We start from the raw sequence: 27,092 nt of genomic DNA on the forward strand, positions 1-27,092 counted from the left end.
ATGAGGACAAAAAGGTAGAAAAAGGTACAAAAGAATTTTACATACATTCGTGTAAAATTACCATGGCAATACTGGGCTATCAGTAATTCATTTTAAATGCTGTTTTTCAGGAAAAGTGACCCATAATGCTATATATATATATATCTTCAGAGAAGAAAAGTCTAAATTATGATTTGCAATTTTCTTACTGAATCAGGCTCAAGCACAAACAGTTTTGAGCAGCATTTGGCTGAATGCTGAATGATTTTTGGCCCCTTTTCTTGGCAGAAACTGAATTGGTTCAATTAGTTTTTTTTTTTTTCTCTCTCTTGATTTTGAGTTCAGAATTTTGTAAAAGCTATCCCAAAAGCTCATTTATCCAGCTGCTTTTTCTATTTCACTTTTTTTTTATCTGTATTTGGTTTGATTAAGTTGTCATGACATAATCTTTTCTATTGTTTAACTTTCTGTGGTTTTTTTTGCACCAACATGTAAAATTGCTTGTTATGTAAAATTGTCATGTAAAATGTTCTTGTATCTCAGTGGGACTGCCTGGTTAAATAAAGGATATAAACATTTTTTTAAAACATGCATGCAATTATTAAAAAAAATTACTTAATTAAAACTCAGCTACTTGAACTTGTGCAAAAAATGATTGTAGTTTTTCTACTTAAGATGAATATTGTAAAATCATTCTGCAGAAAATATTGATTGCACACAAACTTAAACCCATCACTACAAAAACAATTACATAAAAAGTAATTAAATTCTTGTGTAAAACATTGGAGGCTTACTGACACTGACTGCTAGCAACATATGTGAGGACATGTGTCTGAAAGCAAAGCACTGTTCAAGTGGCCAAGGCAGTTTTTCCTTTAGCTATTTAAAACTGGATGACATCATACATCTGCACTGGAATGTAGAAAAGAGGCATTTTAAGAGAAAAATAGACCTTTTTCTAGGGACTTTGCTTCAAACATTTAAGCCTAGAAGTCCACATCCACACTCACAAAGAAGCATAAGGATACAAAGAGCAAAGAGCTGAATGTAATATTTACTTGGCAGCCTGCTCTTGATTCCACAATGAGTGGAAAGAGAAGATGGTAATCACCTGAGGCATCACTGGAGGTGGTTTCTAATGACCAAACGGAAATATAGTTTTACTGAGAAGAAACCATGCCGACTGTAAGTCAACCATTAATGACATGTTAAGGTTTAGGGTCACACACGCATATGCATGCACACACGTGCCTGTCCAGAGGGAATCAGTCTCGCTCTGTGAGCATGAACAGAGCCCAGATGTCAGTTCGGCAGAGGCCAGCTTTTCTGTGGAAGAAGTACTTTGTCTTTCTTTGTTTTCCTTTGTAGCTTTCTGTACCATCTTCAGCACTGAGATCAGCCTGGCCAGAGAAACTAATGTAATGTACATCCTATGGCAAATGACATAATGTGTACCAATTTTGTGGAATCTCTCTGTTGTAGCCTGCAACCAAACCTGAGCAAAGACAGTTTCATCTTCCTCTCTGGGCAACAGCAGTAGCAGCAGGCCTGGGGCTAGAGACATTAGCCTGCTGTTTATCTGGCTACACTGACCACAGCCAGCAACCAGGTCTTTTTTCATCTCTCATATTGTTTCTTCCTGGAGCGCTGAATTTTTTATTTTTTATTTTTTTTGACACTGTGATATAATTTGGTGAGGGTAGACAGGGGTGAAACATATCAGTTCAGCCATACTGCTGCCTTTACTGCTGTCTCTATCTATCATTCCAACATTTTCCACTTTCTCCCTCTATACCCTCTCCTTTTCTTACCGTCTTGTATGCAATCATAACACTTCTCTCAGACACCCAGGCAATAAACTAAGACCTCCCTCCTTCCTGCGCACATCTCCCTTGGTGAGAACAAACCAATAAAGGGCTGGCTTAATTACAGCTGCTGAGTTTCACCAACAGCCAGGGATAATACCATGGAGCTATGAAGGAGGCTGGGGGTACTGAGTGTGGGCCAGGTGTGGTGGGATGATGGGGGGAGGTGCTGGTTGAAAAAGAGCTACTGAAGATACAGTCTCAATTTGACAACCCATAACTAAACCCTCAAGACTTTACTTTATTGTACGATGTACTCAGAGACATGGGGGGAAAGAAGGTGGTGGAGACCTTGAGGCTAGCTGTGAAAGTGTGGGCAGAAATAAGAGTTTAATGTTACTCTGTACACTAAACTGCTACAGCTGATGAGCCCCTCAGCCAGGCATTTAACTCCCAGCAGCTACAGGGCAGCAGCTTAGTCAGCTTGATTTTTTTGTCCATGAGGCTTTAATGTGTAACTGTGGGAAAGTCAGGCAGGTTTTTGCCAGAAAGAAAAATATACACTCAGCTGATTTACGTTAGCTAAGAAAAGGTAAAAGGAAGGTATAAGTGAATCATATATACAGTGAAGTGTGATCTATGAGATTTTAAGGTGGATACACCCTCACAGGAACCGGAGACGAAAAGCTATAGGTACTTGTCTCCAGTAATCACTAGGTCTACCATCTGACTCGTCTTCCCTGTCTTCCCTGTCTTCCTTCTTTATCTTAGCCCTTCTTATTTCCCTTCTCTCCTGTTCTCCAGTTCTGTCACAGGAACATGGATCCGGTGCTGCAGAGGTTTAGATTCTTGTAAGTTGCTGTCTACTAGATCTGTCTTGTCTCCAGTTCGGTCACCATAGAAACTGACGCCTTGGCGTTCCAGCCACTTCCTGGTTCTTTCTGTCTTCCTCTTGGTGATTTAATTACCTGCCTTGTTTCCAGTGAACTCTTCTCACCTCACATTCACAATTTTTTTTTTTTTTGTTGTTGTTTTGTTTGTTTTTTTTTGTTTTGTTTGTTTGTTTTTTGCAGTGCAGATTGGTTAGATGTAGGGGTAGAAATTAGGATGAGGGATGTATGTGTGTGGGGTGGGGATAAATCCACAAAGCAACATGCACCACAGGTTGGATGTAGGTGCGAATGAAATGAGTTACTGAGATGTGGAATAATGTATGTACTTTTTATTTTCTAATTTCCTTTAACAGTAACACAGAGTGGGAGCAAGAAATTATTTTTTTCTATGTGTTTAAAACATACAACATATATTCTGAGGGTTTCTTAGATGCTGTCATCAGTAGTTCACAATTATGTATTATGTAGAATTCTGTGTAAATCATGTTTAAACGTTCTATATAAGTCACTTTAAGTATAAAGTATCTGAAAAAATAAAACAAAACAAAACTGAGATACAAACAATACACAAATGATGCAAATAATGCATTCTGTAACTATGCTTTTTTTTTTCCTTCTTCTTCTTCTTTTTTTTGACTGAAATGGAGTCAAGGTCCAGCCCAGAGATTCAATGTTCCACCGCTTTCTCAGTATTTTCTGCTGGCGTCGAGGGACAGGAAGAACACAGTATCATTTCTATAGATTAAACATTACACCAAACATCGGGCAGGCCCTACATTGTGGGGCTGAGAAAAATGTAATTAAGTTGTTTTTTTTGCTTTTTTTTTTTTGTTTGTTTGTTTGTTTTTTTTTTATTCCTATGACTGTATTATACCACACAACCAAAAATAAATATAAACTGTTGTTACTACAGGCGTACAATATATGAGGCTGTGGAATGAAGTAAATGAGAAAAAAGGACGAGTCACCTAACCAAGCAAAAGAATGTGCGGCCCATTTGGAATCATTACACAGCAGGTATGAAGATAAACATCTATATGAAGATTATAAAAAGCCGAATTGATTTCAGTGCATTGTGTCTATATAGAAAATCAAAGCCAATTATTCACATACAATTAATGCTGTTGGCAACACTTCACAAATGGCTTCAACATGAGGAAGATACAAATGTCTGAAAAGCAGATGTACTGTGGTCTCAGGCATTTTGGAAAAACATAAAAACTGGTGCAACATTGGCTAATTGATAAGGTAAGTGAGTGCATGTGTAAGTGTGTATTAGAGAAGGGGAGAAAAAAATGTTTTGGTTTAATGTAGTGACCACACTCAATTCAAAACCATCCAGGCCTTCTAAGAACAGATCCCCACACCCCATTAGGACCTCTGCTGACGCACACATGCATTATACATGGAAGCTAGATCTAAAAGCACACAGCCCATTAGAAGGTCTCAGAGAAAGAAACAGAGAGACAAGGAGAGGGAGAGCAAAGGAGGAAGGGCAAGAGAGAGACAGTGATAGAGAGAGAGTCAGACTAACAAACAGTCCTGGTTGAACGGATGGCTAAGCTATCCAGCCACTGAGACCGCCACACACTACAGGATTGCATAGTTCTGTTGCTCTGTGTGTGAGCTACATAATAGTATTTACAAATATGCTGACTAGCTGTACCATTCTCCAAAATTAGATCTTAAAAATTAAGATAATTACAAAGGTTTGTCAAACATTTAGTTGCACCATCTGAAAATATGACCATTTATGAATAATAGACTCAGGTCTTCTTGTAGTTCAAACTGAAGAACTTTTCTGAGAAGAAGAAAAAACAAGTACTGATGGAAAATAGGTTAAATCTAATCAGTCAGATGTGATGATTGCTGGATCACAGTTTCCAGGCACAGAGCCCCCTGTTCCGCCCTTCCAGTGCCTGAGTGTTCTGGCCATGTAATGTGAGGTGGCAGAGAGCCCAGCAATGCTGTAAATTATTTGTGACAGTAGGGTGGGGGACAAGAGGGAAAGGCTCACAGCCCCCAGAGACAGACAGTGGACGGTGTAGCGATATGGGGCCTCCTTCTGTAGCAGGAAGGAAATAAGGCCTATTCTTTGTCGCGTGGCAGCAGAATGTGTTCCTGTTTGCAAATTTAAACCCTTCTGCAATCTGCATAATGAGTCTAACAGCTATGTCTGGCCAGATGACCAGAGGGCTCTCTGTGGGGGAACAGAACATTTAGTAAACTATTCAGAATATTCTCCAGTGCACCTGGGCAAGAACTAAACTCACCCTCTCGACGCACAAGTATCCCAATACTATTGTTTTTAACAGAATACGTAATGATACAGCTGCAGTTAGCTGAAATGTATCTAAAACTGCAGTCAAACTGGATGTTTTTCAAATAATTTCTCTATTAGTCTCAGTGTAATGTCCATATACAGCTGCAATATGTACATGCATGTATGCTTGTTAGTTGTTTCGGAGGTGAAGTCATGTGAGGATCGTGGGTTTTTAAGTGTATGTAGGTGTTGTTGGGAGTAGTGCATGCCCCCATTCCAAGCCTTGGACTCTTCAATATGCACATTTACCCTCATCATTTCCTTCCTCATGTTCCTCTCTGAGGCACAACAGCAGCAGCACTATCAGGGGCACAACATGCTGCTGCTGCTGCAGCGATGCGCTGGGGCAGACGCGCACGCGCGCAGCACACTACTAATGTTCAGTCTACCTCAACGGTTCATTTTTTTAACTATCCTCCAACAATCACTGTATGCGCGCGCACACGTGCATGCGCACACAGCAGAACCGCGACAGGACCGCTGATCGCTCCCATCATCCAGCCAGGAAATATCTGCAGCAGCAGCAACAGTACTATAGGCTACTGTAGGTTGCTGTTACGCAGGCTGGGTGCGATCGATAAACGCAACAACCCCCACCTCCACCCCCCTCAAAATAGCTGCTCGTTTGACATAGCAACGGGGAAGCCCTTCCTCATAAATTCGGGTATTTCTTTACAAAGGAATCACTCACCCGATGCTGCTCAACGCCTGCTCAAAAAGCTCCGTCTGCAAGATGTTCTGAGGTGCAGAGAAAGCCCCGTTGAAATGTGATAAAACCGAGCTACAGAACTGACGCAATGTCTCAAACTGCATTTTCCCCCTCCGTTTTCTTTTATCCTCAGTAAGTGATCACCTTTTCTCCTTTTACCACCAATACATCCCAACGCCTGCGTACTCTCCGGATGCCCCCTTCCACACATACACCTCCTTAGTGTTTAGTTGTTTTTAACAAAAAGAAAAATCTCACGGGGCGCATTAAACGCAGGAGAGATGCCGATCAAGTTCCATATTTCTCCTGCCGCTCCTGGTAAAAAGTGTCCTTAAATGAGACGCATTCCGGCTGGGATTCTTCGGTCATAATGCTTCAGACTTGAAGCGAGAGCAGTGAGATGCCGGTACCGGTTAAAGCACTCTCCTCTTTCGCAGTGGCAAAAATCTAATTTCGGTGTGTGGAAAAAGGGGTGAAGGAGCGGCCAGAGAGGAGAGAAGAGGCGGAGAAGCATCCTACAGGGCAGGAGCAGCATCCTTTACCGACGCATCAGCTGCTGCCTCGCATTCAACTCATATTTCCCGTTGCCTGTGAAGAGTAGGCAACACACTCGAGCTAACACACACACAAACACACACAGTCACACTTACACACACACACACACACACACACACAAACACAGAACTGACAGGATATATATATATATATATATATATATATATATATATATATATATATATATATATATATCATGCAACATTTAATATGACTGAAAAGTGTAAAAATAAAACATGTACAAATAGAAAAAGCTAAGGGAATTTTCATTCATTTGATGCAATCCATTACATTTAGAGGCTCAAACATTATGTAGGCCTATATAAAAACTTGTTTTTTTTTTTGTTTGTTTGTTTGTTTGTTGTTTTTTTTTTGTTGTTGTTTTTTGTTTTGTTTTTGTTTTGCTTTTTTTTGGGGGGGGGGGGGTTGGGGTTTTTTTGTTTTGTTTTTGTTTGCTTGTTTGTTTGTTTTTCTTCTTTTTGGGGTGGGCAGTTAAGCATCTTCATGGAGCCACCTGGAGTTACTTGAACACACTTATAGAAGATTTTCAGTTTAAAAAAAAATTAAGCAAAAGTCTCCCGAGCTGGAAGGATGAGAAAAGCCTTGGCAAAAGTTGAAATGAGACTTCTTAGAGAGTAGAATAATCTGTTTGATAATGTAGCTCTTGCGTAAAACATGTATTGGGTAATATGATAGTAGGAATGTGATAATGGAAGTGACTCAGCGAGTCCCTCAAACAAAAACATTGATCCTGTGAAAACCTAATAAAAAACTTTTATAATATCCACAACACCAATTTGCTCTGGAAAGATTACAACTAATGGAAAATCTGCTCCATTCTAGTGTCCCTACGAGAGGATGGAGGAACACAAGAATCCTGAAACAGAAGCAGCTAAATTCTACACTACTAATGTTACTGTGTATGCCTGAGATTATCTCGCACATGTTAAAATGTGTGATGTGAAACAGACCTCCTTTAAACACAAATTTTGCTTTCAATCTTACAGTTTTTTTCAAGAATTCGCCAAGTACTTTAACAGCTAAATGCCATGGTGAATGAGTAAAACTGGGGTAGCTTTCTATACATTTAAGATTAAATAATAATTAACTGAGCGATGCAAGTCTGAGCTCATCTTTGTCTGTTTCCTTGTGTTTTAACATGATTGGCATGCTGAATGATGTCTGCCCCTGACTATTTAAAAAATGGAATCTGGGGAAATTCCTCCAGTGAGAATGTTTGGATCCCAGTGTAATAATTGCTGTTTCAATAGCCTCACCCAAAGCTGCAGTTGTCCTGCCTTATCTGTGTGCCTAATGACACCTTTGAGACCAAGACAAATTAGAAGGCTTCCCAAGTTATTTCTCCTTATAAATAGTCTGTCAGCATTCCCCCTCCCTTCTTTCTCAGAACAGATCCAGGAGTTAATTTATACAGTGTTTAAGATTAATGAAAGTGGGCTTTGGTGCATGTGCAGTGGGAGCTCTATTTATGGACTTTCTGCTATCCGTCATCAGCATTATCCTGTGAATTTTCAGACATCCAGCTTCCTGTTTTCTGTCACTGAAAATGTAAGCAGTGTCATTTGAGATTTTTCCCCTCTGTACAAGCTCCACCCCTGAAATCATCCCATCAGTTAGTGGCAAGTGCTTATACTGAGCTATGTTATCAGTTTGCGCTACTGTATAATTGTTTGACTACTATTTGCAACCTCTAACCCTCTGTGAGTTCTCTACTTAGTTCATCTATTGTATGCATTCAGAACTTTGAACAGAACTAAATGTGATGCAGGGAGAGAAAATGTGTATGAACTATGCATACTTAGCCTTACACAGATAATATTACCCTGATCATAGCATGTAGCCCAGATGTACCAGCACCTAGTAGTAAATCTGGGCTCATTTACAGAGAGGAATGGGGGAAACATCTGTCTGTCAACTTCCAATGCATATGTCTTGTGTTAGACAAACTTTGAGTAACTCACATCTGCTAAGAAGCAAACAAGAGATGACATAAGAGGTTTATTAAAGGAAATTATTAAAAGTGTCAGCTTAAAAATCTTTCAAATCCAGACTATAAGCCTCTATTCCTCTTTAAAGGAGACAAGAGGAAGGTGCCCCCATGTGGACATCAAAGTAACTACCTCATCTGACACCACAACTAAACAACAGGCAAGCAGATTCCCAGGAGCAGGATGTCTGTCTTGTCAGCATCTCAGTGTTATATTCAGATTTAGTGCACATGATAAAAGGAACACAATGTTCTGTATTCTAGGTAGCTGCCAAACACATTCTTATAATACTCTAATTTTTAAGTAAAACAGTCCATGTACTGGCTTCTCTCCATATGTGATGAGAAAACAGAATTATGTAAGTAAAGAAACGCAGTTTTTCTCAAAAACATATAATAATTCAAATTATTGCAAACACTCTCCGTGTCCCAGCTGAATCAGACTGGTAATTATCTGTATTAATATGTGATGGTGAAGTATGATGAAAGAGGGCGAGTGGGTGGATGATGGCTCCAGAACTGCTGAGTTAGAGGCAGACACAGTATATGTCACTCTGTCTCCTATTTTTTTCTCCTGTGTTTTTTAATGAGCTTCCACATGGCCTATGCAGCAGCCCAATGATTGCACTTCTATCATGCATCTTCATGTAAATACTTATTTCTGAAAGCTTCCCCACATCAAACAAATAACCAGAATGAACACACAAAAACTGTAACTCAGCATGTCATAGCTGTAGGACGTCTTTCACACAAAGAACTTACCTGTCTATGGGTGTGTCACCAGGTCCCGAGTACCTTAGTCCTGTACCATTGTCAAGTGATGCCTGTCTAGGTAGGAGGCCGCCGTGAGGTCTGCTTCTGTCTGATGTTGTTGTCAAGTCTCCTGAGGCTCCCTGGTAGGGGTATAGGGATGGGTCTTGCAGTTTGGCCTTTTTTCCTTGCGGCCCACCCTCAAACACTTGACCAGGCCCTGAGCTGTAGAACCACTCCCCCGATTTGGTGAGGATTTCTTGTTGTTTTCGGCACAAGTTGCATACCCACATTACCTGCAGGGAAGACAGAGGGGAGTCAACAGTTTGAAATAAAAATACATTTTCTTACTGAACCTATAATGACCTTTAATGGAGTGATTTGTGTGTCCTCTATATGTAAAGCTGTGCCTTAAACAGTGCAGTATATTACTCTTACTGGGTAAAAAATGTTTTAACATTCAAAATACTAACTTTTAACTAGGAGGGTCTGATTTAGTTAAGATAACATTCACAAACATGACTGATAATGTATGTTGATGAGATGGATGATGAAATATTTTACACATGCAGCAGCCTTTGATATCACTCCAAAGTAGAGCAAAATAGATGCAATTTATTATCACCATGTATTTCCAGTCTGTGAGTCTATCTTCCTCATGTTTTATACCAGTTAAGCTTGTTAGTTTTTGTTATTTGTGATGAAGATTTACTACTAAACTTTTCACTCTAAGCAAACAGCTGCATTTACATCAATACACATTCCCTACAGGGCAAAGCTTAGGAATGTGTCTTAAGGTTTGTGTGGTAGAAAAACACTGACATGCTTTTTTATTAAAACTGTATATCTGGAATGGTGTAATCTGAATCTCACTCAGTCATGCTCCAGGTAACAGTGCCTCTCTTGTTAACAGTAAGCAACTTAAACTGATATCTAAGTGTGTCTGAATAGACTAAGAGCTTAATACACAATTGACAAGCCAGACAACGAACAGGGCGGCCAAGATGTACTGCAGTCCCACTCTCTCCCTTTATAGTCCCACTGCTGAGTCAGTGCATTACTGTTATTGGTATGAGCTGGCCCTGAATTGACCGATATGTTATTTCTAGATTAACTGAACTCACTTAATATGTTTGTCTGTACAGCTACTGGCTGCAAAGATTCAATGACTTGATTTGTAACAATTGCCTTAAACTATAATTGCTAATCTCACTGACTAACTGCACCTAAAGAGGAGGGACATAAAGAATGGTAGAAACCTAACAAATAATTAGGAAGTAAGTAAAATTTATGTATAAAGCACTTTTCAAAAAGAAATGACACAAAATCATTTGCAGTTGCAGTTGAATTCATAAAATACTACTGCAAATAAAATAAATCTTTTTTTAAAAACACATAAAATAACACAAAAGGAGCATGGCTGATTTTCAGGACATTAAGTTGTACTAAACAGAAACATAAATAAACTATCAGTGTTCATTACAAAGACTGCAGTCCTATGCTCAATCTTCAAAATGTGCCATTTTCCATAGTTTTCCTCTGTGAGATGCCTTTCCACTGACACAAGCAGAAAAACATCCTCTGCTGCTCTGAGAGGAAGGAAAAAGCACAAATCTAATGAAGAAATGGAACAGATAAAACTTGCTTCTTAAAGCAGCTTTACAGGAATCACCAATTATATTCTGTTAGATTTCAAATATAGTGAAACAAAATTTAACATCCACATTTCAGGCAGCATGTGATATTGACACATGAGGCATTTATGACCAGCTATCAATGTTACAGATGGGCAATAACTGTGCTGACACACAATGGAGGCACGGAGGCTACAAAATGTGTTTTATGTGCCCCAGAGGAATGCATCCAGTGAGGCCATGACCGCCTCATTTAAGTGGGGTCATTTTAAGAGCTCTGCAGTGAACTATGTGTTTTGGTTAAGACCTGAATGCCACCGAGGCCAGTGCAGCTGCCATACATCATTTCCTACACCAGGACATTCCACGTGTGTAATACATTCAAATGACCTCAAATTTTATTTTTATCATGTGCTATAAAAAAAAGAGAGGTGACATTGTATTCAAATGGAAGTACAGCACAAAGGTGTGAGTTTGAAAAACATTTTTGTTTTGTTTTTGTTAGGGGAAGTTTACTGGCACTAGAACCAAAAGGCCTTTTCACACATTTCTGACAAGCCGAGACTGTTTGTCATGTGTGAAAGAACGCAGGTGGACTAGTGTGGTCAAAGTTTGTCTGCCACTGATATGCCTCTGAGCTGGCAAAGAAGGGCAGTACGGAGGATAAACAGTGAATGACCACAGTGTCATAACTCAGTTTGTAAGGGCTGGAGCACACCTCTGCATAGTGCTTCTCAGCTGTTTAGCTTTCCACTGCCACATGGGGGTAGTGCTGAAATTATGGAACAGCATGAAATGTTGCACCTCTTTGTTTAGTTTTACCAGCTGTTGTTTTCTGCCCTTACACAGAAAGAACTCATTAGCTTTTATGGAAAAAGCAAAAAAACTAAGGACTTAAAAGTATGGATCACCTCACCGTTACGTTTCTGGTGATTTATCCCATTTATAGTGAATTTAGTTGTTTACAGCCATTTTCTGGCCTTCCTGACTTCAGTTAACTTTCAGCCATTCAGCATTTGATCAATGTGTAACATCAGCTCTGCAATGTTAGCTTTGTCAAGGACTACACAGCCTGTTTGTATTGAAAAATTGTCCAGAAACTTACAGTCTGAAGGCTGAGAGCTAACCAGACAAATACCTAAGCACGAGTGAAGAGTGGTTCTAGGGCACAGTTCACAAGTACAAAAGATTCACGATTCATGTGTTAGCAGCCTTGCTTCTTGTTCACTTTGAATGTGGTAACGTTTTGTTTTACCATCCTGAATTCTGGTTCTACTGCTTTACTTTGTTGTGTAGCTTGCACAGTTCAATTTATTAAACAGCTGAATGTTGCTACAAGTCTAAAAGTCAGTCTACTCCATCTATCCATCCATTTTCTATATCTGCTTATTCCAATGCAGGGCCATGGGGTGCTGGAATGTATCCCAGCAGCTGCTTGGTGAGGTGGGGTACTGGACAAATCGCCTGTCCATCACAGCATCTATCCATCACTGAGAGCTAACGCATTGCATCTGTATGGATTATGCTTTAGCACACACAGTTTCCTTTATTTTAAATGTGTGAATTACCAAAGAGGAACAGAAGCAGCTTAATGAGGATAATATGTTTAATTTTTTTCTTTGTATGGATAAGGTGCATGTGTGTAGTTTTGCCATCTGAGATAGAAACAACCCTTTATTAATTCTTCATTTAAAAGAAATTAAAGGAGAGAGAAAAATGACTGTACACCAAAGAATATTACAAAATATGTAATATATAGAAGGATATGAAAGTTATTTACAGCCAGCTACATCCAAAAATTTGCTCAAAATTTCCTATTTGAATTATAATGTTTTTAGCACTATGCTTTCCTGCTCAGTGATGACCAGTGGAATAAGCTGAACCAACCTGTTTTAGCTAATCTGCTAGTACCACTAGCTAAAAATAGCATGTCTGTTTTATTATCAACTGGATGAATGCAAAAGCATATTTACAAATTATGTATATTTTAGTTCAGAATAAAATCTGGCATGCATTTAATTTCTATTAAAAAAACTATTTATGTGGTGGTTAATTATCTAATCAGCCCTTCTATCTGCTACAGCTTATGACCTACATATTTACCCCTCCTATCTCCAATTAACTTAGAGCCAGTTGCTGTGCACCTCTCCAGTCTGCCAATAATAATTAAGCACATTCTCATCCCCTTGGACTGCACATGTCAAGCTCTGTTGTCTAATCAGTGAATACCTAATAGAATATTAGTATTCCTGAAACACAGGCCAGCAAAAAATGTGCATGGGACCTGCAAATGTTGAGAATACTGAACTTCAAACATCAATACATGAATTTAACTAGCACTTTAGAACTTAGAAGGAATATAGATGTTTTTACAGTGAATTATAGACAGGAAGCGCAAAGTGTACATTAAAAGCCAAACTGAATCCTGCTATTTAAAAATCATTATCGCTGCTGTCTTTCATCACACAAAATAACATAATAGCAATAACTGCATCACAAACGGCTACAAATGCATGAAAGGATGGAGTTCAAAAAGAGATGAGACTCCATCAAAGACACGTGAAATCACAACAGACAGAGGCACACAGGCCAAGCAACTATAGCAGCAGCAAGATATGTTCCCTTTCACCGCAGACACTCTGCTCAACTCTGCAAATGTGTATATGCTTGTGCACGCACACACACACACACACACACCAAACTCATTTCCCCTCAGCCTAACTCTTTTATGGATGAGTGTAGGTAAGAGGTTGGGGGTTGTGGCCCTTGAGCAGGGTTATTTTTCCATGTGTTTGCGCATTTCAAGCAGCAGTTAAAAATAGAAAGCTAAAAACCTAGCACGTTCACATGTAGGAGTATATCAGGTGAATGTATACTCTATTAAATTTGCTATAGGCTGTTAACTGAGGCACTGAATTTAAGGAAACAAACACCAGTGCCATGGGATCAATAAATAATTTCCTTTCTATTAGGTTCTCTTCAGATTTTCAGACTACCTTTCATAGATACTAGCAAATATAATCTTTCAAAAATACTTGTGTGCTTGTGGAAGTGGGAGTAGTGAGAGCAATGGATACCAGTGACTGATAGGCTATCTTTGAGAGAACGTAATGGAATATAGCATTTCAAAATGATATGTGCTCAAAGTGGGTCATATTGCCTGAGTTATAAACTGTATGGCACACCTTAGATTATGAAAACACTTATTTTTTCTTGACTATTCCATCTAGTATTACACTAAAGAAAACCTTTAGCAATGTACACTACATGTTCCATTCAAATTTTTCCCGATGGAGCCATTGTACAGCTACATTCGTAGCAATTGAGGGCACTGAGCTCTCTCTCGTGGCCATTAAACTACACTACAATATTACTTAACACAGACTGTAGAGTGAATCAGCAGTATCCTTCCAGGCACATCCGTGGACTAAATGGAAAATGAACTCTTAAGTTAAATCACTGGCATATTTACAAGTATTAATTCTTTCGTTTGTAACTGTATATATAATATGATTATCCTTATAATACTGAAATCTAAAAAGTATAGGCAGAGCCTGTTAAATTACTTTCATCCGTGCCACACTTAACAGTTAATATGAAAAACACAGTCTCTCTGCAGGTCTAAGCTGTAAACAATGTAATCATGACCCTCTTGAACCACATTCAAGCTCTCAGTGTGTTTTTCTCTGATCTAAAAGCTGAAAATAATAAAATCTATTCTAAAGCCCAAGTCAAAACTAAAGATGGCACAGGCTGCATTATTGATGGGTTAGTAAATGAACTATCATAGGTATCATATTGCATTCCCGTTTCTCTCCTTCACCTGAACTGGGGTTAACTGAAGCACTCATTAAAGACTCATTGTTCTGGGAGTGGAGTGTTCCTCTGAACATCCCACTCTGGAATGAGTCCAGCTTAAGCACACAGGCATCAATAAGGGTCCTATCTACTACACTCCAGAGCAAATTACTGCCACAGCTGGGGGCTACATGTGCCTGATGGGTAACAATGACAGCATAACAATGCCCCAGTAGTGGTCGGTGAATAAAGTGTATCATGAAAATTGCAACTGTACCTTCATTCAAAGGTGCAGGGTGGTATTGTATGGAGGGCATGATCCAGCAGAGAATTTAATCACATATGATTGCTACAAAAAGTGGGTGCACGTTGGCATGCATATAAATATGCTGCACTCATGGATTCATGTTTTTCTCCTTTTGCCCCTTTGTGTACCATGAAATCTGTATAGTTCTAAATAATAAAAAGCTTACAGGCAATTTTTGATGTGATTCATTAAGCGACCAATGAGAATGAAAGGAGAGTGCATTCACATGCTCCAACACAGCCTGCACGTGTGGGATTACATTTTAATGAGCTTCTAATTTTAGTGAGCACACCAGTAATAATAATAGACTTGATGAATATTTATGCTCCTTCTTTGAGGTTCAGCAACACGGTAAAGAGGGGGGAAATGCTGAAGAAATCCAATAACTGCCTTAACATTGGAAAGAGTTGATGTCTGTCAGATGCACGCACCCTTCAGCCTCTTCATGACCCAAATAAGCTAAACGTGTTAACATTTTTGACAGACATAAAGCGTGCAAATAGGTTGTTTTTGGGATCAAGAAAAAAAAGCTGAAGAAAAACAACATGCAGATGTTATATTTGTAACATGTTTTCTGTAAGAAATTCACTGCAACACTTCCACGAAAGAGCCTAAATGGTCACATTGCTGACTGTCAAAATGACCGGTGAAAACGCGATGCAGTCGTTCCGTGCTTACTCAGCTTACCCATGGTGCTGCTGAGGGAAGCCAACATGCCTGTGCAGAAAGATCCCGGTTTGTAAGTCCCTATAATGTGGTAACGAACGTCCTCAGCCTCTGGTCCTGAAAACGGGAAACCGGTCCGACCTTCAGCACCGCGGACAGCTCCGAGCCCACAACAAGCAGCCTGCCGGAAAGCAGCTGCAGAAAACACCGTGAAGGTTACACCGGGGAATCAAGTGACCGCATACGATCCGAGCGTAGTGTTTACTTCCACGGAGCATTAACAGATTGCATGGGAGCAAAATCGTAAAAACATTAAAAAAAATAAATAATAAAATAGAATGTTTAATCGCTCAATCCAGCACTCGATGTCGGATCTACGGAGAAGGAAAGAGGTGGTGAGCAATAACGCGTCCAATCCCCACCGCTGTATTAGTTCATCTGTAAAAGAGAGTCAGAGACTCTGCTGGATTTGGTCGGAGCTCATTACAAATGCGTGGAGTCCCAGCTCATCTCACAGTCCAACAAATACACAGAAACGCGGTTATCCCGCGTGGACCGTTTTCCCTGTGTAAGCCTTTTTTTTTTTTTTTTTTTTTTTTTTTTTTTAATAAGAACACTTCGCGTCATTTCTCACTCAGCCAATGCCGTGAATGTCTCCTTCTCAAGAAAATCAGAAAAATGCTGTCACTGCCATTAGAAAAAACTCTTTCTGACATGAATTTTGCTTGAAACGGTGATAAATGAGAGGACAGTTTTAACCTACCCTCTACTGTCTTGTAACTACCAAATACTCAGACTCACTGAGTGATAGTGATCCCATCACTCACAGAATCGTGGGAGGTATAACCAAATCAAAGCTTTAAAATAAATGTTAATCAGTCAACCACCTTTCACTAAACAATTTTTAAACATTTTGTCTAGAAACCAAAGGTGAAACATGTGCACACAGTACAAATCTGTACAAACTATTTTAAAATTAGTTTGTTTCTGCAAACATTTCAGTCTAAACCAGACATAACCTTGTAACAGGATCACCCATTGCAAAGGCAATGACCTCTTTGACTCTCAGTTTTAAGAAATATATTTATATTGTTTATGGCTTAACAAAGAGTTTAGAGGGTATGTAAAGATACTATGTGTAATATAAGGCAAGCTAAACCATCTAGATTTATGTACGGTTTTATGGCAAAAACACCAACAACTAATTATCTGTTTCTGTTCTCAAAATAAAAAACTAAAATGCAGCACACTACTGTGCTATGGCTGATGGAAATATGTCGATATCATTGCTCTTAACAGGCTACTCATTATTCCTGTAAATCTGTTGGGCACATTTCTTTTTATCTACAGAAACAACATGTTATTCACTCAAAAATACTGTAATAAATAGAAAGATACCAGTAAAATACTGTAGTCCTTTCCCTTTGTACTTTACGGCTGAAATGTTGAGAGGCCATGAAGCACATGTAACATCTTCAAGCATTGCTTTAATCACAAATGACTTCCTCCCCAGAGACTGTTGATTCCTCAGGCCCTTTTGAAGCCACATCAGAGGAAATTGTGGGGAGCTCCACTGCAAGTAGGAATTCCAAAGTCACAACTCTGACACACAGTTTATCTATATCAAAGACATTTCATATTTTCACCCCCAAAAAGTCACACTTAGTTATGCAAGTAGGTCTTGTATAGACCAGAATACCTGGCCTATTCTGATCGCTGATGCAGTTAGCTATTTGACTACACCAGGTGAGACATGGATTCAAATTAAAATTCATTTATCAGCTGTTTAACTCTGAGTCACTCTACAGTGTATCATATGCCAGCATGACATAGATTTGCAAGCTGTCCCAGACCAGACACACAGACTTGTAAATATTCAATGGCGTTTCACAGAACAAGATCTCTCTCGCCACTGCTGTCACCATCCGTGAGAGAGAGAAAGAGTAGACGGATGGAAAAAGGGCAGATTTCACCACCACCACCTCTTTCACTGACACACAAGCTTTTAGACAAGATGGTTGGTCACACAAAAATGTGTCCCTTTGTTCGTCGCAAAGTAAACAAAGCTTCTGTCCATCTGCAACTACAAGCAAGAATTATGCAAAACAGACATTTTCATCACAATAGTCTGGATTAATATGTATACTGTATCACAAATATATATCACAACTCGTGTTTTGTGTGGTTTCTGTATCGGAAGATAATGTGCAGTTTGCATAAGGTGACATAAGCAAGCCCAGTATTTTTGTCTGTTTTGTTTTTGACACAGTCCCTCATTTCCATGCTGACTGGCTATGCCTCTGACTGACCCCATCATCTGAACTTCTGCATCCTGCCAAACCACTTCTCTCTTCCCTTGCTGTGAAACAGTGTGTAAGCAATTTCTTGCACAAAATGTCTCTTATGGGACACATTTAGGAAACTTTATAGAATATGGATCTAAAAGCAAGCGCAAAAACAGAGTCAAAGTTCTCCAAAAAGAGCTAAATATTTTTCTGCACTGGGATCGAAAGGTCACTCGTGCATACAGTATACTTGTCAGGTTTTCACCTGCAATGCCTTCACTGTAAAGTTAATTAATTTACTAATAATCAATATCTTAATCACTTAATGCCTGGTGTTGCAAATTTGCACCAAACCACTTCTGGTCTCTGTCTATTTTACTTTTTATATCTAGTTATTCTAATTTATTTATCTTTTTGCTTTTATTCATTCTTATTTATGTATTTATTTATATATGTCTATGTATTATTAATCTTACTGCTGTTATTTATCATGAAATTACACTTTATTTTTTCTTTTTGTTATTTTTTTCCTGATTTTTCCCCCATATTAATTTTGTTTTTTTAAAAATTTTGATTAAATTCAGGCATTAAAGGGTTAACATCAGTGCCATGGTTTGCATCTAGAAGTCCCCTTGTGAGCCAGACAGTTAGACATCACCAGGTAAATAGTTGGTTCTTCTTCAAAAGTACATACCATGCCCTTTCTGCCACATCCTCTTCTGTCATTGCTAACCTGCTGCCTCTGTTATTACTCAACTCAACTACAACATAGTATCCAATCTCCCCATTACTGCATTATCTATCATGGGACAACACAAACCAGTACAACTGTGGTCTTGGCAGTCAGAGGACCATCGTTACAGAGGTCTGTCCAATTAGTCTTTGCATTCCTCTGAAGTTTCAGTCAACTCTAATGGTGCTGACCTCTGATAGCTATAGAATGTTATGACTGTCAAACAGTAAGTAAGAAACAGTTACTGCAGTCAATGACTACGTTCAAGAAAATGTAACTAATACTTTGTACTAGAACAATGACAATAATATGGCACCTTTTATGCATTCAGATAGCTCTGTCTATGATGCAACATTTGCTGTTTAAACTGTTATAGATTTTCCTTCAGAGGTTTCAACACAGTCTATGCCATTACATTTCTGATCTATAAAGCTCTATGCTGCATCACACATGAGCCTGTATGTTACCATTAAATTGAGATCACACAGCCTGGGCTTAAAATGTGTCTCGATCAAAACTGGAAAACAACGTCCTACACAAAAAGAACATTTTATTATTATTATTATAAATTAGATTGATGAAAAGTCGGGTAATAAACTAATTAGGCCACAGGACAAAATCTCTACATTTAATGTCAGGTACAAATTAAGAAAACAGTTCTTCAAACTCTAGATGCTTCAACATCTACGATTCAACTGAATAGCATCTGTTTTCAAACTCAACATGCCCAGGGAAGCAGAGGTATACATTTTATCAAAGACATTGTCAGACTAATTCAAGCTCCAATGATACTGTACAATTTTATTAATATTATTAATAGTGGTCATTATGGCAAGAAAATCGTAAATGATCTGTATTTATATAGCACTTTACTATACCTGAAACAATATCCAAAGCCTTCACATTCACCCATTCACACACATTCACACACTAATGGCGGAAGCAGCCATGCACGGCGCTAACCACGACCCATCAGGGCCATTTGGGGTTTGGTGTCTTGCTCAGGTACACCTCAACATGAGCTCGACAGAACAGGATCGAACCAGCAACCCTCAGGCTACAAGATGACCATCATTAAATGACAGACTCACAGATAAAACAAACAAGGACTTTTTGGTTCATGTCCTTTTTGGCTGCTGTATGTGTACATACATGTGTTGCTGCATTTCATGGACAATGCTTGATGTTTTGGACGCAGTCCCAAGAAACAAAGAAAAGGATTTGCTAACCACTTTGTCCTCCTGTTGCAATTCCAAGCGAGCAGGAATGCAGCAGAGAGAAAGAAAGAGGGAGACAGATGGGGGGAGTGGGAAGAGAGTAGGAAAGACAGGGGCAAAGGGATTTTGAGTGACATTCACAGCTCCTGGTAGCATACTCCAATAGCAAAGGATTGTGGGGAATCAAATAAAAACATTAATGACTCAAATTTACGCAATCTAATGCTAAAAGCTCCAGCTTAGTCTGTGAAGAGGATTTGACAGAGGTTAGTTAGGCCCATCATACAAAAACAGCATTATGTTCCTTTAGTGAAAAAGCAAAAGAGAAATAGCTCCTTCTAGTGGTGACACAGTAAGCTATAAAACCAGGAAAAGCTCTGCAGTTGTGAATCAACATGTCTGAGGTGACTGAATTAGACCAAGAAGATGCAGAGTCTAGAATCATAGTACATGTTGGTGCTTGAAAAAACATTAGTTGCTGTTACAGATATTGTTGGATAAATTCTCAGATTATAATTTTACTGCAACGTTTCCCAGCTTTCATTAAATGGTCAGCTAGGCGAAATTTGTATGAAAACAGGGCTCTGGTGTGGTATGTTTACTTTGACTGTGGTGAAAAGTGTTGTAAGCAACAGCTGGGGTTACCTTATTTGACCGCAGAGACACTCGTCCTCCACACCTAGCACAGAATTTCGTTTGGCAATATGAACAGAGGTGACCGCAGCCATCGGCAAACTTGGTTTTGTGGCATATCCACAGGTTGGGGCTTCTCCCTTCTGTTCCTGGGCCGGCTTAGTCTCCTCCCCCATCTTCTTAACCTGGTCCTTATACGATTCAAACTGCTGGTGTAACTTCCTGCAAGTGAAAGGAAAAGGCAGAGTTACGGAAAACAGTAGATATGAAGTGACCTGAAAGGAAGTGTTGTGTATTGTTCATCATAAACAAATGCAGATTTTATAACTTAGGTTTGGAAAATTATTCAAAGTGTCCATCTCCAGACAGGCCTTTAAAATACTTAAATAAAACCAATCCAATCACACTGTTTTCAGTATTTTATAATCTCACTGTTTAAATAAAACAGCTATACACAAATTGATATGTGCCCTGTGAGATTTCCAAGTAATCATCTCTGGAATAAGTATTCTTTTTCTTTTTATAACAAGCAGACAAATACACATTTTCACTTAGTGTGTGAATCCTGGCTTCAAACCTTTCTTTGAAAACACATACAGCGATGTTAAGCCTTTCCCCTTAGCTAACTAAGTGATATAAAATCCAATATGTGTAGTGTGTTAGATTTAAAAAGGAAAACAGACACTGTGTCCTCAGAAACTGCAAAGTCAAGCTCCTTCTTTGAATCTTGCCTCTTAAAACACATGGGGGGTGGGTATCGAATTTGCTTTGCAAGTTTAAGAACATCACTTAATTCCACTTTCTCAGGTTCCCTGCTGCTTTTAAGGAATCATTTGCACCTGTGTTTCTGTATCAGGACAGTTGTAATGTGAGACAGAGCGAGCACCCTTGAGTCATAATGTTAGATAATACTATTACTAGTATGTGCGATTATTGCTTTGTTGTATTACCTAAATGTATTTATTCACAGATATGTGCACCAGAGCCCATCTTCTAGTCAGCATTTGACAGTGCCGTGTCTATTGTGTTACTGTTTGTGACCTATAGATGGCCTCCTACTGATACATTACACCTGATCTTTTACAGTCGCCCCTTAACTCCCAACAAGTCCAGCGAGACTGCTAAAAAAACATAACATGGGCTTCTCACATGCATTTTGTATGACACATGTCAATTGAGCGTCTCCTTGGAAACTAAACACTGGGCTGACTTCATAATATGGCGATTAGAATTGGTTTCGCCCCCATATCCCCTGCAACATTCATTAGCTCATGTGAATTATTGAACAGTGCTATCCTTTTACTACATAAGGCTTTGAGATAAACTTGTTTCCTTTTCCCACAACCAGCTCTTTAGGCCCCAAATGTAATGGCCAAACCCCACATGAAGACTGCATACAGTGGGCATGTGTGTGCCTGAGTCTCTGTGGCATCAGTGCCACTGAACCAAGCTCAAAAGATGTATCTATGGAGGGATTAAAGAGCTAATTATATCAAAGCCTTTGTGTGTTTACCTAGCAGAGATTAGGCTAGTATGTGGCTTTGTATAACAGATTTGAACCAAATTGTATTTACTGACAGAGGGCCTGATAACAGACTGATGAAGAACATGATAGAGCCACTGTCTCTTAGGACCAAGGACATAAAATTACTCAAATTTCTGTTTTTTTTCACTTACCCTCCGTACTTGGATCAGTACATAGAATACGGGCTGCTGGTATACTGGGTTAGAGAGGTAATCCAGGGTAGAGAGAATAACTATGAGTAGTTCTTCCCTCTTTATAAAAGATAACTCAGGTATTCAGTTTTTAAACTTTACAGGTTTGACCTCAGTCTATATAAAATGTGATCATTCTCAATTGGGAATGAACAGATATTTATAAGCAAGTAAAGAGACCGTGTGATGAATTAGTAAAAAGTAAGGTACAATTTAAAATAAACCAAATAAACAGAAGTTGAGCAGATTCTCGTGGCAGCAGGCAGCTGGTACTCAGAAGCCATTCCAGAGGGGGTGCTTATTGTATCAAACACGGTCAAATGTAGGTGACACTGCTGATGAGTAATCATACGCTGCTCATTGTCCAATTCCATGCTAGCGTATCGGAGCTCTCTTACCTCTAGGCCAGCCGCTACCTACACCAGAAATGTGAGCTTCTCTTTTGGACATATGACAGATTCAGCAGCAAAGGTAAACTACAAGATTTCTACAAGCAGCTGAATTCTGCTTCTCTCATCACTTATCTCAACTTTTTGTTTTGTTTTGCAAACTATAAAATGTGATCATAACATTGAAGAAATTCTATGGAATTGATCAAATTAGTACTTCACTGTTATCGGTGGATGAAGGCTTTAAAACGATACCTACGTATATTCAGATTTAGAAAAAAAAACCACCAATGTTAAAGTAGTGTTATATTTAGGCCCAAAACTCCAAAAGTATTGCATTCTGTCTTCATATGCCTTTGAGCAAGCACGATAAAGCTAGGAAAAATTACATGAATTTGGATGCAGGACAGTTGATATTCAACAACACAGCTAAAAAATGTTGGCAAATAAGGTATTGGTTGAAAACTATCCATGTGCCTTTTAACTTGATTTTATCTGCATGTTCATTTTTTAATTCACCTAGAGCAAGTAGTTGCAAATAAATAAATAACACTGTCAATGTTAAAATATATAACAACTAGAAATTCCCTAAATTTATTGGCAACATAGCATTTCAAATAAATCACACATTCTGTTTCACAGTGACTATCCTAAAAAAAAAAAAACTACTGATTTGGACGATAGCCCCAAGTCTGCCTGTGTGCTCTCCAATGCCAGACTGTTAGTAGATTTTATTTTGATTAAAGGAAAATAACCATTCTCATGGGTACCAAGTTTAAATACTCAACTGGCAAAGGGTCTGGAGGTCTGGAAATAATAATAATAATAATAATAATAATAAAGCTAAAAACAACCTCAGATTATCGCCAGTACAGGACATATTACATCACATTATTTATTAATCATTTAACAAAAACTAAGCTGTTTATGTTGCTGTTTATCTGAGGTTGTTTACATTTAGGACTTTATTAGGACCAGATATTTTTTATTGTCCTGATTAAAAAAATCCTGAAAATTCAAATAGGGTGTATTAAACACATACTGAAAGGGATTTTCACAATATCAAGCAACGGAAAAGAAAAACTCTCATGCTAACAAATGTAAGATTTGACATTTTTAAGATTTTCTCCTTAGAATTTAGCATAGAATAGTCTGTTTTACCCACACACAGCAGACAGACCAGCATTTTTTACCATGTGCAAACACTTTTTTACACAAATTTAACCAAATTGTTAAGGTTAATATTCAGTTTCAGTTTTTTCCCCATTATGCTAGTTACTCTGTTAGATAACTTTGTTATTAGCATTGTCTAGTGTCTTTTTGCTGCTATGTTCAGTAGGTTTATCAGAAACTACTCTTTGATAAAGCAGCTTTCTGTGGTTGTTGCTGCTCTTGAGCAAGAAGACTCATTAAGTAGCATGGCATACATTTTATAGGTGTGAAGCTAACACAAAGGAGCAAAATAAAGCTAAAAGAGTTGCACATTGTTGAATATTTGTGTATTATGTGGTTTCATCACAGCAGTTCATCACATTGTAATATTTTGATGTCCAATCTCTAATTATGTTGCACTAGTTTGTTTTGTTTTTATTTATTTATTTAGTTGTGATTTTTTTTTTTTTTTTGTGTGTGTTTTTTGTTTGTTTGTTTTTTGGTTTTTGGGGGGTTTTTTTGTAAGGTTTAGCCAACCTTGTTCTTTCATGAAGTTTGATAGAGCTAGCCGGTATGTGACCGGTTACCCTCATCAAAGATCAGTGCTATGCACCTTTGTAGATCGTTGCATGTACAATGACTGTAAGCTTGTTATAAATAAAATAAACTGCTTCATTTTAATACATTGTTAGAAATGTCTTAAGTAATTACCAATCAGAGCCAAGCAAACAGATATGACTTTTATCATGTTTCTCCTGAGTTTTGACAACAGAAATGTTGCTTGTTTCATCCCATTAGACAAATTACATTTTGTCATTCATTTTATTAGAATCAGTTGTGGGGAAACAACTTCAACAAAACCCTCTGATGCGTATCAAACACACACTGAGAAACTGGGAAACATACTCTGGGGTAGAACATCCTACGCTCCCAGCTGCTGGGTCACCGCGATATATTTGTTCCAGTTGGTAGATCAGAATAGGTCTGCACTATTACTTACGTGTCTGGCTCTGGCTCCTTGTCATTTTGGGACTTTTGCTGGGGCTGAAGAACGTTATTTACCAGCTCAGTAATCCCACTAAAGGGAAACCACCTGTTCAAATAAGCAAAGTGCGACTGAAATATCTTAATGAGCCAACTTGGGAGAAAACAGTTTCATCTTAATAAGAAGTGGGTCAATTTATGAGTGAAGAATAGCGGGAACATTCACTACAACCAGAGCAGAGAAAAGAGAGGGCCAAGGTACGGGCAGAGCAGCAAGTATTGGAACAACTGACAACCAGAAATACAGGGAGAAAGACACAAGAAGAAAGAAAGATGAGATTAAAAGATTTAAGTAAAGAGAAGAACAGTAAAAGCTGGAAAGCTCTACAGCCAGGCGAAATAAGAGCTGCATTAAATGCTCAGCTGAGGGAAACAAGTACAGTATCTCTATTTCCAGATTGTAGATGCAATAGGCGTCAGGTTGTCAGATTGGGTACTCCTACAGACAGACTGGATCAAAATGAAACTATAGTACAGTAAAACAAGACAGGTGCATCAGGTCAAACTATGAGGCTGCAGAAGCCAATCAGAGTGCATATGACACACTAAATGATGATGGGCATCCAGGAACAAACTAAGGACAAGGAAAAGGTGTGGGAGCCTAGCAGTTAAAAAAAAGCTGGTACAAAGGTAAAGACAATGTCATAGATGTCATGGAATTCAGCTGTTTCATTAATTTAATAAATTTGTCAACGTTAACTCAATGAGAGATGTAGAAGTAATGACTGAGGACTTCATGACTGCCACCGTGCTGTCATCAAGCAGTCACACTGGCTTTTCCATGACATTAATGCCATTTCTTTCATTTAACCTCCAGTCAAAGAGGCAAAAGCCACATGAAGCACACAGCACTCACTGCCAGGAAGAAGTGTCAAAGCCTAGAGCACTCTGGGTAATGCAATTTACTTACTGTGCTGGCTGAGGCTTTGGTTCTTCTTTGATCCTAAACATAAAAATAAAAAGGTGTGCACAACTCAGTGCATACAGAACATAAATAAATGAAGAAAACAATCTAAAAGACATAAAATGTTGACACAATGATGATGCGACTAAAAATGAGCAAGACAATAAAGATATTAAGGATATTATAATAATAATCTGGGGAAAAAACAATGTAACAGTCATAAACACAGTGAGGTCAGCATAAAAAACATTAACAGGGTTACTTTAAAGATGGAAAAAATAAAAAGAAGTGATTTAAACTAAATTAAATTTAAATTATCTGTTTCATGTGAGCAACAGTCTCCCCAACATGAACAAACACGACTTTTTATGGAACTGTTTAACACGTGAGCGTGGATGCTAAATGCTAGCCCATATTGTAAATTATTGCACAACTAGTCTCTGACCTTTCTAAGAAAAATCTATAGTCACTAATGGCCCATGCACCCCACACCAAGCTAGTACCCTGAAGCACAGAAAGACATCTACATGTGTTTCAGAGCAACTAACAAACTATACTGGGAGACATTCGACCACTTCTCTGAATGGGAAGTACCAGAGCCTGAGTTAGAAAGTAGTTTCTCACTTAGTGTAAACTTCTCAACAGCAAGTTAGCAACACGTGCTCATATATGCATGTCGCTAACTTGTGCTAGCAACATACACCGCAACACCAATAGCCAGTAGTAGAAATATAACCCTAAAATGCTTCATAAATAAATTTGTTTTGTTTTCCCAAACTATTTTAAGTCATTCATCAAAGACCTGAATGAAAACTGCCATACATTTCTCTTATTAGTATCCTTAGAAAAATATTAAGCCATAACATTTAGCTAACTTGCTAAACTGAGCACCACTGATAAAATTATATAAATGGAAACTTCTGAATACTTGTAAATATCAATTACAGAAGTAACCACAGCTTTTGATTACAGTAAAGTATTTATAAACTTATATAACAATTTCCTAGAAGCTCCTATTAGCGGCACACATCTCCATATTCATGACATTTCAAATAAAGCATGAAATGCATTGAAATGCATCATCTTCTTAAACACATTTTTCCAAACACTTAAAACTAATCTATCTTCACATCTCTTATTGATACCCCCCTAAAACAACTGATGAATTTAGAGAAATGTCAATTTTGAAATGGCCTTTTAGCTTGTTAAAGAGGCCTTAGAGAGTCGGTCCACATATATCCCAGTTTCAACTAGAAATCAATATTGAATTTCCAGTTGGTGCTCACTGCATGAGGGTCTTCTTATTTACCTCGTTCCATTATCCATGTTTATTTACTATTTGTATATATATATCAAAGAAAGTTACAAATAACTTAATCTAAATTGCAGATGGGAGCGGTGTTTATTTTAAAATTTAGAATATAAATATTTAAATACTGTCTAATTTATGTCTGACAATAAAAATTGCCTCTACTAACATGTTAAATATTTCTTTGAGAGACTGTATCTTCAGTGTTATAATAAAGTAATTGCTACATACATATATATATATATATATATATATATTATATATATATATATATATATATATA

At 38.3% G+C, this 27,092-nt stretch overlaps 1 long non-coding RNA gene across 1 annotated transcript; it reads right to left on the reverse strand.

Annotated features, from left to right (window-relative positions):
* Window positions 1–9,040: 9,040 nt before the first annotated feature.
* LOC121640744 lies at window positions 9,041–20,403 on the reverse strand. Its single transcript, XR_006010564.1, has 3 exons — window positions 20,308–20,403; window positions 19,675–19,686; window positions 9,041–9,318 (listed from the first exon to the last, which is right to left on the reverse strand). It is a non-coding gene; the product is annotated as an uncharacterized LOC121640744 (long non-coding RNA).
* Window positions 20,404–27,092: the final 6,689 nt, after the last annotated feature.

This window comes from Melanotaenia boesemani, chromosome 5 (assembly GCF_017639745.1).
Source record: "Melanotaenia boesemani isolate fMelBoe1 chromosome 5, fMelBoe1.pri, whole genome shotgun sequence".
In the NCBI taxonomy this organism is placed as follows: Eukaryota; Metazoa; Chordata; class Actinopteri; order Atheriniformes; family Melanotaeniidae; genus Melanotaenia; species Melanotaenia boesemani.